We start from the raw sequence: 20,627 nt of genomic DNA on the forward strand, positions 1-20,627 counted from the left end.
TGTACTATTGGAGGCTCCTGCCCTCTGAAGGATTTTTTAAGAAATGAGTTCTCAGTCTCATTAACCCAGAAATTCAAAATCACAAACTGTCGGAATTTCCTACTGGAAGGGTTTGAAAGATTAACAAAAATACCATTTATAATCATTTATTTTACAATGTCTAGCCAGAAAATACTCACTCCTGAATCCCTTGTTCATTCAGTTAATAAAACTTGAGAACTCAACTTGGAGATACAGAAGGCTTTATGCCCTCAAACTGAGAGAAACACACGTACAGTTATAACAGAGTGGGGGTAAATCCTATAATAACTAGTCAGAAAAAGAAACGATTAAGGTAGGACAAGGAAAAGAAACACCAAGGAAACCTTCATGGAAGAGATGAGATTTAAGATGGGGTGCAAAGAAAAACAGGATTAAAAAAATATAAATAATAAAATTATAAAGCTAGAAGGAACTCTATACATCTTCTAACCCACTGGTTCTCAACCGGGGACGATTTTGCCCTACAGGGCACATTTGTCCATGTCTGGTGACATTTTTGGTTATACTGGGGAGGGGTGCTATTGACATGTGATGGGCAGAGGTCAGGGACAATATCCTACACTGCACAGGACATCCCCTGACAACAAAAAATCATCTGGCCCAAATGTCAATAGTGTCAAGGCTAAGAAACCCTGACTGAGCCTAACCTCAGTATAATAACCTTGTTTTACACAAGAAGGTAACTGAAGGCCAGAGGGATTTTAAAACTTGCTAAAAACCCAAGATTAGACAACAGGACTCATACATAACATCTCGTCCAGTGTTTAAGTCGTAACACAAACCCATGTATGTTATACTAGAAAACAGGTGTTAAAAAGAGCGGAACTCTTTATAAGTATTCTTAAATAGACTTTCTTGATACAGATCTACCAATGGCTCAAAGCAAGAATTATGCTACACTTGAAAACTTATTCTGATCATACTACTAGATTTATCATCTATACAACTGTTATTGAGCACAGATCTGAGAGTAAGAAGAATTACAATAAAAACGAGAAAGTCTGAAGCGCAGCATACGCAAGCACACCCAGTTACTCCTTGGGGCAGGTCTTGCATGCTCCACCAGTTCCTACCACTGAGGATGGGGACCTGGGGAGGATTCGCCCCTTTTATTAAAAATCAACTGCTAAATCTCCCTTTCATTTGCTAGTAAGCTTTCTAATAACAAATGAAGTGTAGAAAAAACTTGCTTAGGGTCCTGATTTAGGGCTTAAATCTAAACACATGAAATCACCTGGACATCTTTTCCTTGATTTTAAATGCACAAAAAGGATGGGGGTAAAGGGGGTGGGGTGATATTAATAGCCACATCGATTAGTTTTCAAAAAACTTTTTTGCTCTAATATAATTACAGGAATACACAGACACAGATATCCATTCCTTACCTCCAATTTGTCAATCTGTGGAACTTCAACTATGATACCTTGTACAGTTTGACACGTGGCAATTCACAATCAAAACCTTGAAGAAAAGTCTGAAGATACTGTCCTAAAACAAAGAAAGACCAATGAGGTAAGATTCAAACAGTAAAAGGTTTAAAGACAGCATGAGCAAGTGATCCAGTGTACAAATAAAAGGTCACCAAAAAAGAAAGCAGCCATTTGTACACCTTTACCTACTACCTGAAATTACAGTGAATGACATTCATGTTCCACAGATACTAACAAAGTTCACCTGACTGCCTAAGCCCCCTTCCCCCTTCCCAGTCAGTCACCTCTATTGCCTAAGGCAGAGCTGGCAAGAGCAGAGGGGAGGGCCAAAGCTTTTCTGAGGTTTTAGCTTCAGAGAAAGCTAGCAAGACAAACTTTAGTTGCATCCCTGGCAAACCATCAGGGGTCCCTATGGCTCCCCATAATATATTAAATGTTAAATGGGTTTGATTACAAAGCTGTGCTGAGTCCCTTAAAGAATTCAGAGAGGTGAGCCCAGCAATCCAGAAGAAACTAGAGGTTAAACTGTATCTGACAGCCTGATAGGCTAAGAGGGACAAAAAGAAAATCCTCTTCCCTCATCTTCAGGTTAGAAACCTAAAGGGCTGCAGGGTGGAAATAAGGGTGAACCAGAAATTAATCAGGCCATACACTGAATGCAACTTGGCCTTGAGTCATGTGGTGGACCCAGAAAAATCTTAAAAGCTGAGGTTAGACTAGTATAAGTAATACTGGATTCCCTCAAGCAGAGGCCACCAAAAAAATCCTTTCTGGAAGAGATCATCCTTGGTCTCAAATGATTTCTCTGACAATTTTTCAAATCCAAAACCCAGCATACAATTGAAGACAACCAGGCATACAAGGAGATGAGAACAAGATCAAAAGCCGTAGAAACAACAAACAACAAAAACAGATTCAACACGGACTCCAAATATTAGATTATCAAATACAGATTTTAAATTATGTTTACTATGTTCAAGGAGATAAAAATCAAACTTAATGATCTCAGCAATGAAATAGAAACCATAAAAAGTGACAAAGCAGATTTTTAAAAGAAGCAAAGAGTAATTCTGTAACTGAAAAATACAAAAACTGAAATTAAGAATTCATTGAACAGGTTTAAAAGCCAATAGACTGTTGAAGCAATAAATCAAGGGAAAAGGCTCAGAATGAAGACAGGGTAAGAAACACGAGCATATAGTGAGGAGTCTAACATCCAACACAGTTCACTGGAATCTCAGAAAGAAAAGAGAGAGTATGGGGCAGAAGCAATATTTGAATGGCTGAAATTTTCCAAAAATGATAAAAGATGTCAAACAACAAATTTAAGAATCTCAATGAATTCCTAGTTGAAAATCCACAAAGAAAAACTTAAGCATGGGGGGGGGGGGAGGTTACTTTTAAAGAAGCAACAGTTAGATAGGTAGCTTAATTCTCAACAACAAAATTGGAAACTAAAAGACTGTGTAATGGTATCTCTAAGGAGGAGAAAGAAAAACAACTTGCCAACCTAGTACTATACTGCAGAGAAAATACCCATCAAGAATGAAAATGAAATATTCTCAAATAAAAACGGGGTTCATATCCAGCACATCCCCCACTAAGAAATCATAAAGCAAGAGAAAACTGACACAAAATGGAAGGTCACAGATACAAAAATGAATGAAGAACCATGAAAATGTAGGTAAGCATGTGAAAAACTTAATGGAACAGTGTAAAATAATAATATAATGTCTTATGGGATTTAAAATATGAACAGAAATTTATCTCCAAACTCATGAAGTTACATATATTATTAATAGTTTATATATATTATTAATAGTTAATATATATAAATATGTACAGCTTTTTGTAAAAATATATGTGTATATAGAAAATTAAATTACAGGATGACAGCACATATGTTAGGTGAGTAAATGGAACTAAGGTGTTTTAATGTTCTTGTTTGTTCTGTTTCTGTGAAAAATACCATTGGAATTTTGATAGGAATTGCACTGAGTATGTAGATTGCTTTGGGTAGTATGGAGTTTTAACAATAATACTTCCAATCCATCAGCACAGAATATCTTTCCATTTGTGTCTGTTTCAATTTCTTTCATCAGTGTCTTGCAATATTCTATATACAGGTCTTTGACCTCCTTGGTTAAATTTATTCCTAGATATTTTCTTCTTTTTGATGCAATTGTAAATAGGATTGTTTTCTTAATTGCTTTCTGATAGTTGATTTTTTGAGTATTAATTTTGTATCCTGAAACGTTTACCGAATTTTTTTTTTTAGTTCTAACAGTTTTTTTTGGTGGCTTGCCCTTTGTAACAACATGGATAGACCTGGAGAGCATTACGCTAAGTGAAAAAAACAAAAAAGATAGAGAGAAAGACAAATACCATATGGTCTCCATTATATGTAGAATCTAAAAAAAAAAAGTTAATAGATACAGAGAACAGATTGGTAGTTATCAGAGGTAAGGAGTGGGGGATGGAGAAAGAAATAGATGAACTTTTTTTTTTAGTTTAAATAAATTGAATTTAAAAAATCCTTTTATAAAGAAACAACAGGTATATTCCTTAACTCATTTTACAAGGCCACCGAAACCTACCTAACAATGACAGTACAAGAAAACAAAATAAAGGTCAACCTCACTCAAGAACAAAGATCCAAAATTCCTAAGTAAAATAAAAGGAAAATAAGATAATGACCAAACTGAGTTTATTCCTGGAAGGCAAAGTTGATTTAGCATTAGGAAATCAACCAATATAATTTGATTCAAGGAGCAACAGTAGGAAAAGCATTTGATAAAATCCAGTATCATTCATGATATAAGCTCTTACCAAACCAAGAGCAGAATGAAACTTCCTTAATCAACTAATAGACTAACTAGGAAAAAATTAAAGCAAATATCATACTTAGTGGATAAATGTTCAAAGTTTTCCCTTTGAGAAAGGGAACAAGTCATAGATACACAGGACAGACAGTACCTTCTATTACCACTTCTATTCAGTATTATAATCTAAGCACTAGTCAGCACAGTAAGAAATAAAAGTATAACAATATGAAAGGAACAAAAAAGACAAGATAAATTACTACAAGTAATAAATATTTGACACAATTGCTAGATACAAAACTGATACACAAATGTCAGTTGTATTTTTAAAAACAAAATGAAGTCTATAAAAATTTACAATATGAAAACATCAAATATCCATGAATACAATCTCAAAAGTTGTGAATGACTTTCTGGAGAAAATTATAAACATTGAGAGAAATCAAAGAGGACCTAAATAAATATCATGTTCATGAATTAGAAAACAGTACGATATAATTGCTCTATAGATTCCATGCAAATCCAATCCAAATCCCCAACAGGTTTTCTGCATGTATGTGTGGTATGTGGAAAGTGACAAGATGATACTAAATTTCAAATAAATGTGCAAAGGACCAATAGCCAAAATTCTCTCAAAAGACAACAAGGTGGAAGAACTTGTTCTACTGAACATTGAGACTTATGATAAAGCTATAGTAAAATAGTGTGGTATCAGTGCAAGGACTAATGGAAAGACAGCCTAGAAACACAACCACAGATAAAGGGCTATTCGATTCCTGATAGTAGTAGTAGGTAATAGGTAAGACAGTATGCTGGTAAAATTAACTATCCATGTGGATAAAAAAGAATACTGTCCCCTTCCTCACAGGATGTTCCGAAATCAATTTCAGCTAGATGCTAGACCTATACATTAAAACCAAAATAATAAAGCTTTTGGAGGATGAGAGAGAATATCTTTAAGACTTTGGGACAGGGAAGGCTACTTTAAACTGAACCTGATGTCTAGTTTAAACAGGAAGGAAAACTGATAAATCAGACTACACTAAAATTAAGAACTTTGGTTTATCAAAAGACATTAAAATGAAAAAGCACGCAAGGGCTCATTTCTGTCATATAATAAAGAACTAGAAACAGAAAGTCAAAATAGGCAAGGAAATACTTGACACATTTTTTTGAAGGAATTCAAAAGTTACGAAAGCCCAAACCTGAGTTACCTAGAAGATTTAGTTTTAAATACTGACCCTTTCCCTAAGATTTACAGAGTAAAAGATTTCACTATATGTTAACATTAAAAAAATGTTTTTAGATGCCCATATTAAAATAAACCAGTTCTCTCATTCTTTCTCTAGTGAGAACTCTAAAACAATACTTCATCATTGAAAAAATCCTGTTTAAGAAATCTTTGCCCACGCCAAGGTCACAAAGATATTCTCCAAAAACAGACCTACCTACATATCCATCAGCAACAGAATGATATATAGTTAGTTATATATTCACACAATGGAATATATAGTAATGAGAAGGAATAGTCTGCAACTACACACAATATAAATTAAATCTCACATTCATAATGCTGCACAAGGGAGTACAGTAGGATTCCATTTATATAAAGTACAAAAGGAGGCAAAACTAATCTGTGATATTAAAAGTGAGGATGATGGTTGGGAGACAGGATGATAAGTGACCAGAAGGGCAAACAGAGGGTCTTCTAGTGGCTGGTAAAGTTCACTTTCTTGATCTGGGTACTGGTACACAAGTGTGCTCGGTGAATATTCACTGGACTATTCACTACTGATGTGCACTCTCTGCATATACGGGGGGTAGGGGGTTGCCAAAAAAATGTATACAAGTGGACACTTGCTTCAGCTCAAAGCACAGAACTCAAATAACTAAAACTGAAAAAAAAAAAAAAGCAGCTATTAAACAACATACTAATTACCAAAAAATATTCATAGAGGTGCAAAACCAACTAGTGACTCTCAAATTTACAGTAACATTGGTTTGAAACAAATTAAACCCCCCAAAATAAATTGATTTATATTTAGATTTAGTGACTAGTATTGATTTCGTAAAGGTCTAAGACAAGCAACCTGGTCTTACAGGTTTTTGCTAAATTATTAAATAAGAGAGTCTTTCAAACCTCAGAAATGAACTAACAGATTCACATATCTAGTCAAATCTCCTAATTCCACAAATGAAGAAAACCAAGGTCCTTTGAAGTTGGGTGATTTGTCCAAGGTCATAAACAGCTCTTGATAAGTAGAAACAACTGAAGTCATTTAATTAAGTTCACCCCTCTACCAATTTTCTGAAAGTTCTAGGGGATTTCCACCCACCAAGAGAGTTTGTTTACTGGAAGTGTCCCTCAATACATACACTATTTAATTGAAACATTTTCATCCAAATGTTACCAATTCAAAATTAATTTCTTTGCCATCCATGACTAATAGCCAAAAGTTATTTCTGGGACAGAAAAGATAAGACTTTCTAAAACTGAAGTTCATGATGTGGCACCTAACAGATAACTTTCTGTTTATGTTAAACGACAACTATGACATCAAACTTAGGCGTATGTGATAATTTAGAATGACAATGGAACTTACAGCCTGTGGTACCCCTGAAAAAGACTTGAAAAAAATCAATCATGACCACAAACTGAAACCAGTACACACAGACTAACGTGCTAATTAGTGACAATAAATTATTGTATTAACAGTATTAATTTTGCTATTAAATCAATCAATTATAAATACAAAAAAGTAATTTCTCCAATTCATTCCAATTAGCTTCTACTTCCAGTATGAAGTATGCTTTCTATTTAACTGTAACATTTTTTTTAATTTAAAGATCTAATTGATTTTGTTCAACATTCACGAATTGGGCAGTATCGGATCTAGCAAATAGAAAGGAGCTTGTCATTTTGAAGCTAAATCCATCAAAAGTGAACAGTACATAAAACCCATTTAGTCCTGTGAACATATTTTTAAATTATAAAAACGCTTTAGTCTTCACTCCATCTCCATAGCATTCTTTCTTCTATCATAGGACTGGCTCCTTTTACTTCAAAGTGTGAAGTTCAGTGCCAAGATGAATCCTCAGACTTGCCATCCCCAGGGAAAGCTGTAAAACTATTTCTCAGTGGAAAGGAAGGAGAACAATCCTATTTAAGTACAATAGATAGGGGCAGTGGACTGCCAAGTAGAGAGGCATTCTAGAGTTCCTAACACAGTAAAGCTTAATAGTAAATATGTAACATGAGGCCTATGCACTCACCTATGGACCAGGTGCTGTTTAAAGTGCTTTATATGTAGTACTAACACATTTAACCCTCCCACGAGCTTTGTAAGGTAGGCAGTACTTACAGTGAGAATTCTGTAAGTGATGGAACCAGAGACTTGAGGGCAACCACTGGACTATATACAGCCTTCTGAGGAGCAAAGCCAGGAAAACGTTCCTGTATTCTAGAGGCCATATCACACCACTCACACCGTTCAGTCTCCACCAGGGAAGAAAGAAGTCCCCCCGGCCAAGGCTGGGGAGTCCTTGCTCAAATGGGGAAGGAATGTGACTCTGCCACTCCTTCTTTAAGATTGTGTTCATTATCTTGCGGTACCTCATGTACTCACTGTGGATTCTTGTGGAGACGCTGACCTACACAGAAGCTAGTTTTTACAGTATTATCAGTTTTCCAATTCAGATATGTTGGGCTGGCCTGGGAATCCGAAGGCCATAAGTGACATTATTTCTGTGGGGAAATGGTGCTGATTTTCAAAAAGGAAGTCTTATAAATGAACCATTCAGAAATTGAGAATCCCTCTACAGAGACTCTGGCCTCATAGATGCCAAGGTAATTAAACTTTAATAAAGACACCCCGCTACCCAAAATAATCCAGTTTTGCTCATACATTAAAGTGGTACAGCTCCTTATACCTAAAATAATAGGAATGGTTTACTGAAAAAAATCAGCTTAATATTTTATGGATTTTCTTCACTATGGCCAACTTTGTATCCAGCAGTTAATATACTTCTCTCCCTACCTCCTCCGTAAACTTTACATTAAAAAAATTACTACCAAATAAATAAATGTTTCACACACACACCCAAAACAGAAGGGGTGTCATCGCAGAAGGTAGCCAAAGTAGTAATAATAGTAGCAGTAATGATGACGATGACAAAGTAATAATAACAAAGAGAAGAACTATTCCAGTATTTACAATTGCTAGGCATGTTCAAAATATTATACATACACTGGTTCCTTTAAACCTCATAAAAATCCTGTGAGGTAGACATTACACTATCCCAATTTCAAAAATGAGGAAACAGGTCAGAGATTAAGCAACTTACCCAAAATCACCAAGCTAATTAGTGTCAAAAGTAAGATGTCAATATTTGAGCATGTTACCCTTAGAAAGCATGTTTTTAACCATTCTATGTATAGTTAAATAATTTGGTAAACCCTCAAACACAGGGTGCTTAGTCAAATTCGTTTTAAAAACAAGAGTAGTTTGGAGACCAAAAAAAAAGACCCACTTGCCTTTTATTAGGAATATGTGCTTCAACCAAGCTAAAACTGAACACATTTATGGAGAACAAATTTAAGATGTATTTTGCTCTGCTTTTCTCACTTGGCAATCCTTCACTTAATTGAATACTACAGTGTTAACAGCATATAACTTCAACAGACTAATAAAACTTTATTTTAAAATTTCAGGTAAAATAAACAGTGTCCATGTTTATCACTAAGTAAACTATGGTAAAATAACTGCAAGAGTTCCAATACCCTTGAAAAGTTTCAAAACAGCAGCAAGATATAGAGGGAACAAGATATTCCTTTTATGACAGAGAAAAACTGCTCTTTCCACAACATTGTAACATCTGCTTTAATGACAAACAGGATCCTGGGATGGACCAAACTTCAACTGTTGTTTCAAAACATGAACCTAAATTCAGAAATTCTTCAGAATTACAATCTAAAAAGGCTAGCAGTTTATATCCCAGAAGAGCCATCTGGGCCACATAACAGCAGAATTTTGGAGAGCTAAAGGTGTGCTCCCATTATCCCACTGAATAATTAACAAAGAACACACAACCCCCAGCAACTTCTGGAGCACAAGCTGATTTTTTGAATCATCTATTTGAACTTCAGAACTCCCCTTCCCGGGAAACAAAGGTCTATGTGCCAGGTTCCTGAGCCAGCTCACAAAAACTTAAACATCCATAAGGTTACAGAAATAGAATAAAATACCGAACCTGCATGGGCAATGTTTCTATAGGAAAACCCTTTTAGCGTTCAATTTAGAATAACTAACCCTGCCCCACTCAGCCCTAGAAATAGAAAAGAATTCTTCCCTCCCCTAACTGGGAGTCTGGGCTCCCCAGGACCACAGGCCCAGGATTCCATGATCAAGGCATGAAAGAGGGCAGTTGGCATTGCATTGGGCTTCAGAGTTAGAAGGACAAAAAGGCAGAACCACCTCGGTGGGCGGAGATCCTAGGATGAGGAAGGCAAGACCTACTTGGGAGAGAAGGATGAAGTGTGGGAGGGCGGCTAAAAGCAAGGGAAAAGTTTGGGGGTCAGGGTGGGCCGCAGGAGAGGAGGGAACAATGCCTGCCCTTGCAAGCAGATGGACTTCTGCAGACTTTCCTCCTTAACGCTTAGAAGGAAGGAAAAGCAAAAGAGAAACTGGCAAGGGTCTTGACATTGCCTTGTTACTCTGGCTACTCGTCTTTTCAAGAAAGAAGAGTGGTTAAGGGGTCTTGTCCGGGTCCCTCTTGAACTCCTAGAGCACAGGGATTCAGAGAAGGAGAGTGGACTTTGAGGAGTTTCATTGCTCTCCTTGTCCACTCTGCCAAAGACTTTAGTGTTGTCAACTGAGAAGTAAGGGAAGGGTCCAGGTACCAGCAGGAACAGTGTCAGAAAGAAAGGAAAGTAAGGGGAGAAATTTGAAGCAGGAGGGAAGTGGGATACTGGAGGGTAGAGCTGCCAATGAATTAAACTATAATACCTGTTCTTAAATATTTAGGATTAATTCATTTTGACAGTTCCAAATATTTCATCAGGTCCATTTCACTTTTAGACAAATACTTGTGGCCATGGTAAAAAATTGAGATTTATTATGTGGAAAGGTATGAAAATAAGCTGCTAACTACATAAGACAATTTGAGACAATTTCCTGGTGTCTTTACATAGAGGCAATATAAATCATTTCAGAAGGCTTTTTTATTTACTTGAGTATTTACTTACATTATCATTTGTTGATATTTTTTTTGCCCCAATAACCCAAATACCAATTATCTTCACAAATAAGTATACCTAATTCTTGGGAGTATAACTATAATGAAAAACTTGCTCATGCAGACCAAACATTGCCCATCAGGACTCCAAGGTATCATTTCAAGAAAGCAAGGCTCCAAACTCCGTATTTCTCTCTCCTCCACTCTCCTCTCCTCTTTTCTCTCTCTCTCTCAGCTGCGTCCTGAGGAGTGCACTTCTTTTTCCTCTGCCTCTAATGCCCATGTTTCTGTGAGACGTGGCTCCTTAACTGAAGGTCCCCAATTTACTTCTTAAAAGACGGAGCAGCAAATCCCAAATTCCGGGGATAATTAATTCCACAGGTAAACCTAACCAAAGGACCTGCTGGAGAATAAGTGCCAGCACAGCACCTAGTATCCTTCCCCACTCCCCACCCCATTTCTTTAATTTCAGCTGCTACTCTTCTAGTTGAACTCTCCAGCAGACAGAGCGGCCAGGATGGCAAGCTCAGCAGCTTATCGCAGATGCAAGAGCAGAGACCAGTGAGGGACAAAAGTGACCAATGGCCATGCACTGGAAAGATGTTCCTGCTGTTTCACAGAATTCTAAGCTATTGCCTGGAAACCTAGAAGGTCTTTCACTCCCTAACTCCACAGAAAATTATGCTGGATCCCAGACTAGCTACCGTATTTTCTGCAAACCACAAACTGGGTCTAAAACTTCTGTACTACGTTAAAAAGAAGAAAAACAGCGTCTGTTATCAAGTAGTCCATTTGGTGGAGAAGGTAGGTGGGTGGCTGGGTAGGTGGGTGGATGTGGGTGTGTGTATACATCTAAGCTATGATACAGCAAATTCAAACCCTTATATACAGTTGGTATTTTATTTTAGTAATATAATTTGAAAAGGCATTCAAGACCAGAATAAACGAAATATTTGGTCTTTGAAGTAGCTTGGGCATGCTGAAACTGGAGGCAAAGTTAATGAAAACATGAATTTCAGCTAGGTCACTACTAAGAATCTTTACCAATCAGCAGACCTGCGAAAATGTTACCTCTGGCTAGAAAATGAAGGCATGTGAAAACAAAACAAAACAACAACAACAAAAACCACTTGAGATTATCTTCAGCCAAGAACACTGAAAGCTTTTAAGATTACCAACAGAATTGAAAGGTTTCTTTGTGACAAAAAATTCCATTTTCACAAAACTTGTATCGGTCAGCACATAAACTTATGCAGAGCATAGTAGAAAAAGCACAAATTCTAGAATCAGACTCACATGAGTTGGAGTTCTAGCTCTGCAACTCACCAGCTATATGACGTCCTCAGGAAAGTTACTGAGGAGTACTGGAGGTGTCGTTTCTGTGCAACATGGATGTTATCTTTAGCACAGGGTGGCTATGAGGATTAAATACAAACATACATAATTCACCAAGTCCAGTGCTTGAACGTACTCAATGTTAGCTCCCTTTGTTCCAACACAAACTGTACAGAGTGTGGTATCTGTAATTGAGAAGACTGTGTCAAATAAACATGTGGAAGAGAATTCAGAATGCTAGCACACAGATGATGTGCTGTGAAATGTAAAGATGAAAATCACATTTAATGTTTAACTTCACTGAAGTCTGTCCCTTGAGTAAGCCAGTTGTAGGAAAAGGGGGGGAGGGCTAAAGCTGAAAAACTTCATTATCACACGCTGACTTAAAATGATGTATGTGTCTATATGCTTGCAATCTTCCGGTGTTCATAAACAGACACCATCATAAAACTGCCATGGGTGATGATGCCCTTTAAAATTTAATACTGTGAAAAATTACACTCGCATCTCAAAATCCCTTTCTTGATCTAAATGTTTCTTTCTCCTTATAAATGTTCCTGTCTACTAATGCAAAACATTTGCAAAGCAACGAAAAAAAGCAAACCCCCTTATCGTTCCAAACTGAAAAAGTGTGCAAAAAAGGCTAAGGTTCTCAAATTGTCCGTTCCCATTCATTCCTGTTCTTTTACAAACCAGAAGTAAATACATCACATGCTAAAAATTGTCTGACAAATGTCACTGTAGAACACATGGAATCGACAAGCACTGTCTGGACCAAAGGTGACAAGTTTTCTTAAGCAATTTTTTAAAATTACGTTTCAGTAAGAAATGCTTTCCATCAACGGTGTCAACTTTTCACTTTATATGCAAGTTAGTTTATAACGCACCTTGTCCCCCATCACCCCCCAAAATCCGGCTTTTATACACTTTAATGGGCTGACACACAATACTAAACTATTGAACTCCACTGGTAATAACTTATCTGTTGTTGGACCTCAGAGGGCTGCTAGATTGTGTTATCTTTAAATGGACGTAGACGATGTTTTCTCCTGACTCCACACTTACAATTATTTGCAAACCTCTTTTAAAACAATTACTACTAACCTTCCCCACGCTTTCCAACACCCTCACCAACCCCAACCTTGGCGCTGCTAGTTCCCATCCCCAAACGCCTTGCTAGGGCTTGAAGCCCGCCCACGGAGGTTCACTCTTGTCAAAGTCCAGGGTCCGGCGAGAAAGGACATCATCCCCTCTGTTTGAGAGGCGAGGGCCGACACAGGCTCCCAGCCACTCCCTCTCTCGGCCTCCCGGGGCGTCCCAGGCGGGCGCACCAGGCCGTGCGCAGACCTCCGGCAGCCCCTCAGCCCCAGGCCGAGCCGAAACCCCGGGATACCCGCAGTCGCACACGCCCACCACCCGGGCGCTGGGTCACCGGGACGACCCCGGGGACAACCCCGGGGCCACCCCCGACGCCCCAGTCCGAGCAGGTGCCGGGCCTCCTCACGGACACTCACCGGCAGCCGCTGCTCCCCGTCCGCCGCGGCCGCTGCCTCGCCCTCACTCCCGCCGCCAGTTCCCGCGGGGGGTCCGGGCCGGCGCAGCTTCTCCGCCCGACCCCCCCTCGGGTGCGCGCCGCGCGAGGCCCGGATACGGTGAGAGCCGCCGCCGCCCCCTTTCCTCCCTCCTCCCTCAGTGCGTCCCTCCCACCGAGGCCCGCCTCGTATTTCCTGGATCCGGTCTCAGCGAGAGCTTGGCAAGCGAACCGCGGGCTTCAGGGCTCCCGTCGGGTGCAGTCGCTCGCCAGGCACAAAGGTGGCACTGTCGGGGACTACCGAAAGTAATCTCGCGAGGTTTCCCCCACAGCAACCGGAGGGCGGGGGCCCACAGGAAAGGTGGTCAATTAGAGTAGTCTGAGCTCCTGAGAGAAAGCTCCCCCTTATCCGCAAGGGGTAGTACCAGTGACAGCGAAAGTTATTGCGCCTGCGCAAGGGCGGGCGCGCGGGCCACGACGCATGCCCAGAACAGCCCTTGAAATAGCACCCAAGTGCTTCTCCCTGTTTTACCTGTTTCTTCTAGAACCGTGGGGCAGAGGAGGGAGCAGAAGAACCAGGAATGAAACTCGGGAAAAGGCTGGGCCGGACGCGGCAGCGAAGTGAAAGGCGTCCCTTAAGGCTAGGTTATCCCTCTAGAGCCCAAAGGGCCAACACACTTGGGGATGCTCGGGAGTCCTCCAGCCTTTTCCTTCTCCTTACCCTCCCTGTCACCAAGTATTCTTTGCAAAGTCTCAGCTGCCCCGTCGTCCTGTTGTCGACTTGTTATTTCTTGAGAGCTTGCTGTGTGCTCGGAGCTGGGCTCGCAGCTGGCAGCCCCAGCCCTCCTGTTTCTCACATCACCCTCTAACTTTCTCTTTCATCTTGACGCTGTGTGAGTCTTCCAAATCTCATACTATTAACTGCTTCTGTTCCTGTTTTATTTTTCCTCCTTCATTCATTTATTCATTCAAACGTGTGTAGTTCAGTTTCCTATGTGCCAGGTGATGAGGAAACAGATGTGCTCTGACCTCAGAGAGCTATTGGCCTGAGATGGAAATGGATGAGAAAGAAAAAAAACAACAATGACAGTTCAGCACAGTAAATTCCGTGATAAAAATGAGTAGATACTGGGGGGTGGGGTGTCATGAAATATATCAGAAAATTATTGAGGAGAGTCTCACAGGCATGTAACTCAGAGATAGCAACCGCAGGAAGCAGCTACTACATCTAGAGCTCAGGTGGACCAAGGGGAGAGGTTGGGATTATTACAATTTAGGTATTTAGAGGAGGGGACTTTTGCAGCTGCAACTCAGACCTACGAGGAGGGAGCAGCATCTGCTGGAGCTGGTGTCTCTGAGGGGGTGTTTCAAGACGCAGTGTCTGCAAGTGTGGGCAAAACTGTCAACTCGCTCCAACTGCTGCTGTGGGAAGGAACTGCCACTGTCCTGAGAGCTTCTAATCACCCTCCAGCCTGGTGATACGAATGAGATGTGTAGAGCTGAGCTGAACTTGACCCACATCCTGAAGCAGAGCAGCTCTGATGCTGAGAGCCACTCATTTTGGAAGCTGGATGTGGTCAGAAAGGGGGCCATTCACTCCTGTTGCGCATCCCAGGTAGGGGGGTCCATCATGTTAAAACATTGTAGAAAACCTATTTCAAGTTCAGGGTTTCATACCAAACAACTGCCCCAAACAACTCACAAACCCATGAGTGGAAAATAAGTGTGCACTGTAGTATGGCCCTGAGACTTATGCTTATTACGTGGCAACAGTGGGTTAATACAGCAGCTCTGTTCCACAGAGTGAGCAGGAGTGAGTCTCCTTCTGCCTTCTTGCTCCACCATCCCTAGAGGGTTGTCCTAGTATATTTGGTCCAGAATGTCTCAGTACCACATCACATTCCAGTCATCAGGAAGGGGAAGGTCTACCCATTTCCTTTAAGGGCACAACCCAGAAGTTGTTAATATCACTTGAGTTCACAGCCCATTGACAAGAACTTAATCACATTACTGCATTTACCTGCAAGGGAGACTGGAAATGTGGTCTTATTCTAAGCAGTCTTGTACCTAGCTAAAAATTCTATGACTTTAGAAAAAAGGTTGGGGGGACAGCCAGCAACCCCGTACAATAATCAAAACTCAGAACTTGATTTAAAATTGTATCTTGTCCTCTCTCATCAGTGAAGAGATTAAAGTTAAAGAAGCAGGTATAATCTTACTCTTTCTGTTCCTTAGTCTTCTACTTCTCCTCCCCCATTTTGCTAACTAGTTTCTTCTCCTTTAGGGATGAAGGGGGTGGGAATGGAGGTGGGCAAGTCATTGCTTTACAGGTACAATCGTAACATGGCTTTGTCCTTTCTGCACTTGGCAGATGCCTAAAATTGGCTCTTTCTCTTTTGATTTCATTTGGGGTTCTTCTTAGGCTCCCACTGGGAAGATTTGATAGCATATCTGAGGACACAAATGATGCTCTTTCCTCTGTCTGGACTCTTTCCTTAGCCCCTGGTCTATTTTACTTTTTTTTTTTTTTTTTTTAATGAAGAAATCCATATACATATGTTTTAAACTTTTATTTATTTTAAGTGTGTTTTTCCAGGACCCATCAGCTCCAAGTCAAGTAGTTGTTTCAATCTAGTTGTGGAGGGCGCAGCTCATGGTGGCCCATGTGGGGATCGAACCAGCAACCTTGTTGTTAAGAGCACCGCACTCTAACCAACTGAGCTAACCTGCCACCCCTCTTTTACTTTTTGATGCTGTTATTAATATAAGCCTTCTATGTGACTGGCACCCAAATGCTGGCTCTCTCATGGGCTGAGCGTGATTCTAAAGCACCCTCCTCAAGGCACAATTCTTTGATATGGACTCACCTTTTTCTAACTTCTTCTCAGGCCCTGCCTCTTGTAGAAGACCCACAGGTGCTTATTGCCAGGATCCCCTCACTCACTGGCAGGACACAAACAAGAGGCTCCAGCTTGTTTGCTTTCTGTGACATTCACTTGATCCATGGGAAACTCACATGTCCTTGCCATGCTGAACAACAGACATGCTGCCCTGTCTTGCTGCTCCCACAAGCTTCCGGTCTTCAGAATTCTTCTGGCAAGAGGCAGGCAGCAGTTTCTCTGCTGACTCTGGTCTCCAAACTCCAAGGATATATGGACGGCTGTCCCTAAAATTCTCACCTGGGATGGACCTATAGATAGCTGCTTTTCAGTGACCAAGCAGCTGGAAGGTACTACATCTTGACACTCCTTACTCAGCGCTCCAAAGCTCCCTCACTTGGCTTTGCCTTCCCTAATGGGAGAGAACATTTACAACACTCCCTCAAAGATGGTAAGTAATAAAAATCTCCCTTCTAGTCTTCTCTTATTCAGGCTGGGGAGGTGTTGGGTGATAGTCATAGAACCGGTTTTGCTACCTTTTAGTGAGCTTTTAGGGAAGGGCCTAGAAGCTCTCTTTAGAATGTGATAGAATTTAGCATGTATTTTCTTCAGCTGTATCTCATACACCTTCTGTACCATTTCAGATATTTTTGGCTTCATTTATTTGATCAATAATACATCGCTATATAACAAACCACTCTAAGACATAAAAGTCTAAAATAATAACCATTTTATTTCTTGGTGCAAATAGGTCCGCAATTTGGGTTGGGCTCAGCCAGGCAGCCCTTCTTCTGGTCTCACCCAGGGTCACTCATGTTGACAAGAATAGAGGCTACTCGTGAGACCAACAAGGGCCCCCTCTTACCAATTCACCCCAACTCCATAGAGTATGGTCTAAAAGCCAACAAGTTAGCTGAGCCTTCAGTGTGCCATTTCATTAGGCTGTCTCCTTTTGAGTGATGAGGTGTATGATGAGATATGTGATGAGACCAGTGGTTCTCATGGTCATGTGCAACTCCTTTGCAGTAACATGGATCCTTTGGTTTTAGGCAATACTATATGAGATACCACATGAATAGATGACCATTTGGTAAACTCTTGAATCGTGGTGTTCCTGGGGGAACTGTGGATAGGATAGGCAAACTCATGGTGAGAGTTTGAATCACTTCTGAAAAGAATGAATCGCTGGCCTGCAGTCACACACACCCCATGTAGAAGGGATCCAAAGTAATCAATTTGCCCAAGTGGCTGCTGGTTTCCTTGAGAAATTGTGCCATACTATGGCAGTGTTGGTTTCTACAGGTGGTAGGTTGGGCCAGTAGTAGCTAAATTGAGCTTTGATGAGAGGGAGCCCTTGTTGGGTCTGAAGAGTGAGCCTGGGTTCCACTAACAGGATCCCGTGCTTTCCCTTCTTGTAGAGCAAGCCTACGAGGAACCTTGTCAGTGATGGACTACTTGGGATGCTTGGTGCCAGGCAATCTTGATGTAGGGTGCCAGCTGTTTATAGTTTGGTATCATGGCTTTTAGCATGAGTGACGCCATTTTGAGCCTGTCGTTTTCTCTTTAACAATACCTTTAATGTTCTAGAAACTATGGATCTGGAGAAAGTGTTTGGGAGAGTGGGGATTGGGAAAAGTTATGGAAAGGAGACATTTTTCTGGGGAGGTTGTCCCCAAAGAGGTCATATGTAAACTCATCACGAAATTGAGTAAAAGTATTTTCAATTATTATAAGTGAAATGATGAACATTCAAAATTGAAGTTCATCATTATTTCAATGTTAGCGAAGAGAAATTATGTAGAGAATTGTAAAAAACTTTTCCTTTTGGTACCTAAAAAGATCATTTGTTTACTTTCAAATCTCATGCACCCAATCGAAGAGTAGTGGCACCACAAGAATTCTTTCTGAACTTCTCATTCTATAGTCTTCTGACCCATTGTCATGAACCTAGAGATGTGAGAGGGAAAAGCTGGGAGATGGTAAATCAGGTTGCATAATAGTGGGTCCTTGTGATATTGTGATTTATAATAAGAAATATATATTTGGTCTTTGTCTGCATTCCTGGCACAGAGCTCATAAAACTGCTGAAATTCCCTAAGTGGTATGAGCTATAAAAGTGCCTTTTGTTAGTCATAACAAGCCCCTTTCAACCATACCTGAGTTTATGTTAATGAGGTGACTTTTGGAAAGCCCCTAAAGATGGGGGCTGGTTGCCAAGGAAGCCTGTGATTAGAGGGTTGGAATGTTTAGCCCCACCTTCCAACCTCTGTAGAGGGGAGATAGCCTGGAGGTTGAATTAATCACCAATGGCCAAAGATTTAATCAATCATGTTTACTTACCCTTCGTAAAAATCCAAAAGGGGTTTAGAGCACTTCTGGGTTGGTGAACACATGGAGGTGCCAGGAACATGACTTGCCAGAGGGAGCATGGGCGCTCCATGCTCTACCCCCCATACCTAGCATTTCTCTCATCTGGCTGTTCCTGAGTTATATCCTTTTATAATAAACCAGTAATCTAGTAAGTAAACTGTTCACCTAAATTCTGTGAGCTGCTCTAGCAAATGAATCAAGCCCAAGGAGGGAGTCATAGGAACCTCTGATTTATAGCCAGTTGATCAGAAGCACAGGTGACAAACTGCACTTGCAATTGGTGTCTAAAGTGAGGCGGGAGGGGGCAGTCCTGCAGGACTGAGCCCTTCACCTGTGGAACCTGATATTATCTCCAGGTAGATAGTGTCATTGATTAGAACTTAGTCCCATGACTGCATCTAACTTCATGTGCCCAGGAAATGGGTTAGAATGGATTTTGGTGGACAGCTAGCAGACTCCACCACAACAGTGTGCGTAAAAAATTTTGTAGATTTTTACTTTCCTTATCATTATAGAAAACATTTTCCATGTTTCTTTTTTTTTTTTTTTTTTTTTTTAGATTTTTAATGGGGAAGGGGAACAGGACTTTATTGGGGAACAGTGTGTACTTCCAGGCCATGTTTCTTTATAGTCATCATTATGGTGGTATATTTTATTATTGTTGAAAATCTTTGCTGCCCCTCTCCTCTGGTGCTATCTCTATATTGTCAATTCCTGGTGGGCCTCCCCATAGAAGCAGTATTTGCTTCCTTGGTCTGAAGCTTGGTCATATGACTTGCTTTGGCCATTGGAATTTGAACAGAAATGACATATCCCACATCTGAGCCTGTGCTGTAAGGGCTATTGTCTTATTCTGTCCTTGCTCTTTTCCCACTGCCTAGAGCCCAACATAGGACTGGTACTTCCAACTGGGTCCTGGGATGAAGCAGAGCTATAGCTAACCTGCAAGGATAGGTAACTGAGTGAGAAATAAACCTGTGATGAATCAGAGATTTGGGAATCAGCCATTACTGTAGTATAATCTAGCAAAAGTTGACTGATAAAATAATTATTATGGCTGCATTTAATTCCATTGTGTTACGTACCACCAATTTTTTGTCCATTCTCCTAATATTGAACTTCAGATAGTTTCCAATTTTCCACTATTACAAATAATGCTGAAAAGGACATCTATGTACAAATTTGTTGTTGTTGTTTCTGTTCAGTTATTTCCTTAAGGTACATTTTTAAGGGTAGGAAACTGGGTCAACATGTATGATCATCATTACTGCTTTTATTCCCCAAAGGGGTGGATTGTCTGTATATTAAGTCAGGTTCCAGCAAAAACCTCAGAAACCATTCTAGTACTTTTAACAGAGGGAAAATAAAACAGGAAATTGACGTTAAAAGTAATAGAGAAGCTGAGAAGTCATTGATGAAAGAACTCAGTGATTGGCAGTAGCAGAAAGATGCTGTTGGCCCTAGGGATGGGGGGACACTTGGATGAGGTGGTATTACCAGAGCCCAGAAACCAGGGCCATCGGAAGGGAACTAGAACCATGACCGGGTCTGCTAGGTCAGAACTGGCTAGTAGTATCTGGGACCATTAAAGGAGGTTTGGTCTGGCAAAAGCTGGATCCATGGAAGAGATGCTGTAAGAAGCAGAAAGAGTAGGGGTGGCTGGTTAGCTCGGTTGGTTAGAGCATGATGCTGGTAGCACCCAGGTGGCTGGTTCAATCCCCACGTGGGCCACTGTGAGCTGCACCTCCTTAAAAAAAAAAAAAAAAAAGGGCTGGCCCGGTGGCTCGGGTGGTTGGATCTCAGTGCTGATAGTGCTGAGGTCGCCAGTTCGATTCCCACATGGGCCAGTGAGCTGCACCCTCTACAGCTAAGATTGTGAACAACTGCTCTCCCTGGAGCTGGGCTGCCGTGAGCAGCCGGAGGTTGGTGTGAGCTGCCGTGGACTACTGTGTGCCACCATGAGCGGCCAGTGGCTAGTGTGAGC

General features: G+C 40.6%; 1 protein-coding gene across 2 annotated transcripts in view; it reads right to left on the reverse strand.

Moving 5' to 3' along the window:
* The window catches only part of TAB3 (TGF-beta activated kinase 1 (MAP3K7) binding protein 3), a 54,995-nt gene extending 41,479 nt beyond the window's left edge, over positions 1-13,516 (reverse strand). For both annotated transcript variants that reach the window (XM_019710557.2, XM_074324296.1), the window contains exons 1-2: positions 13,378-13,516; positions 1,428-1,530 (exon numbers count right to left, since the gene is read on the reverse strand). The gene's annotated coding sequence lies outside the window, so the exon portion shown is untranslated. The remainder of the gene's footprint in view (positions 1-1,427; positions 1,531-13,377) is intronic.
* Between the last annotated feature and the right edge of the window lie 7,111 nt (positions 13,517-20,627).

The sequence above is a fragment of the Rhinolophus sinicus genome, chromosome X (assembly GCF_036562045.2).
Source record: "Rhinolophus sinicus isolate RSC01 chromosome X, ASM3656204v1, whole genome shotgun sequence".
Classification (NCBI taxonomy): domain Eukaryota; kingdom Metazoa; phylum Chordata; class Mammalia; order Chiroptera; family Rhinolophidae; genus Rhinolophus; species Rhinolophus sinicus.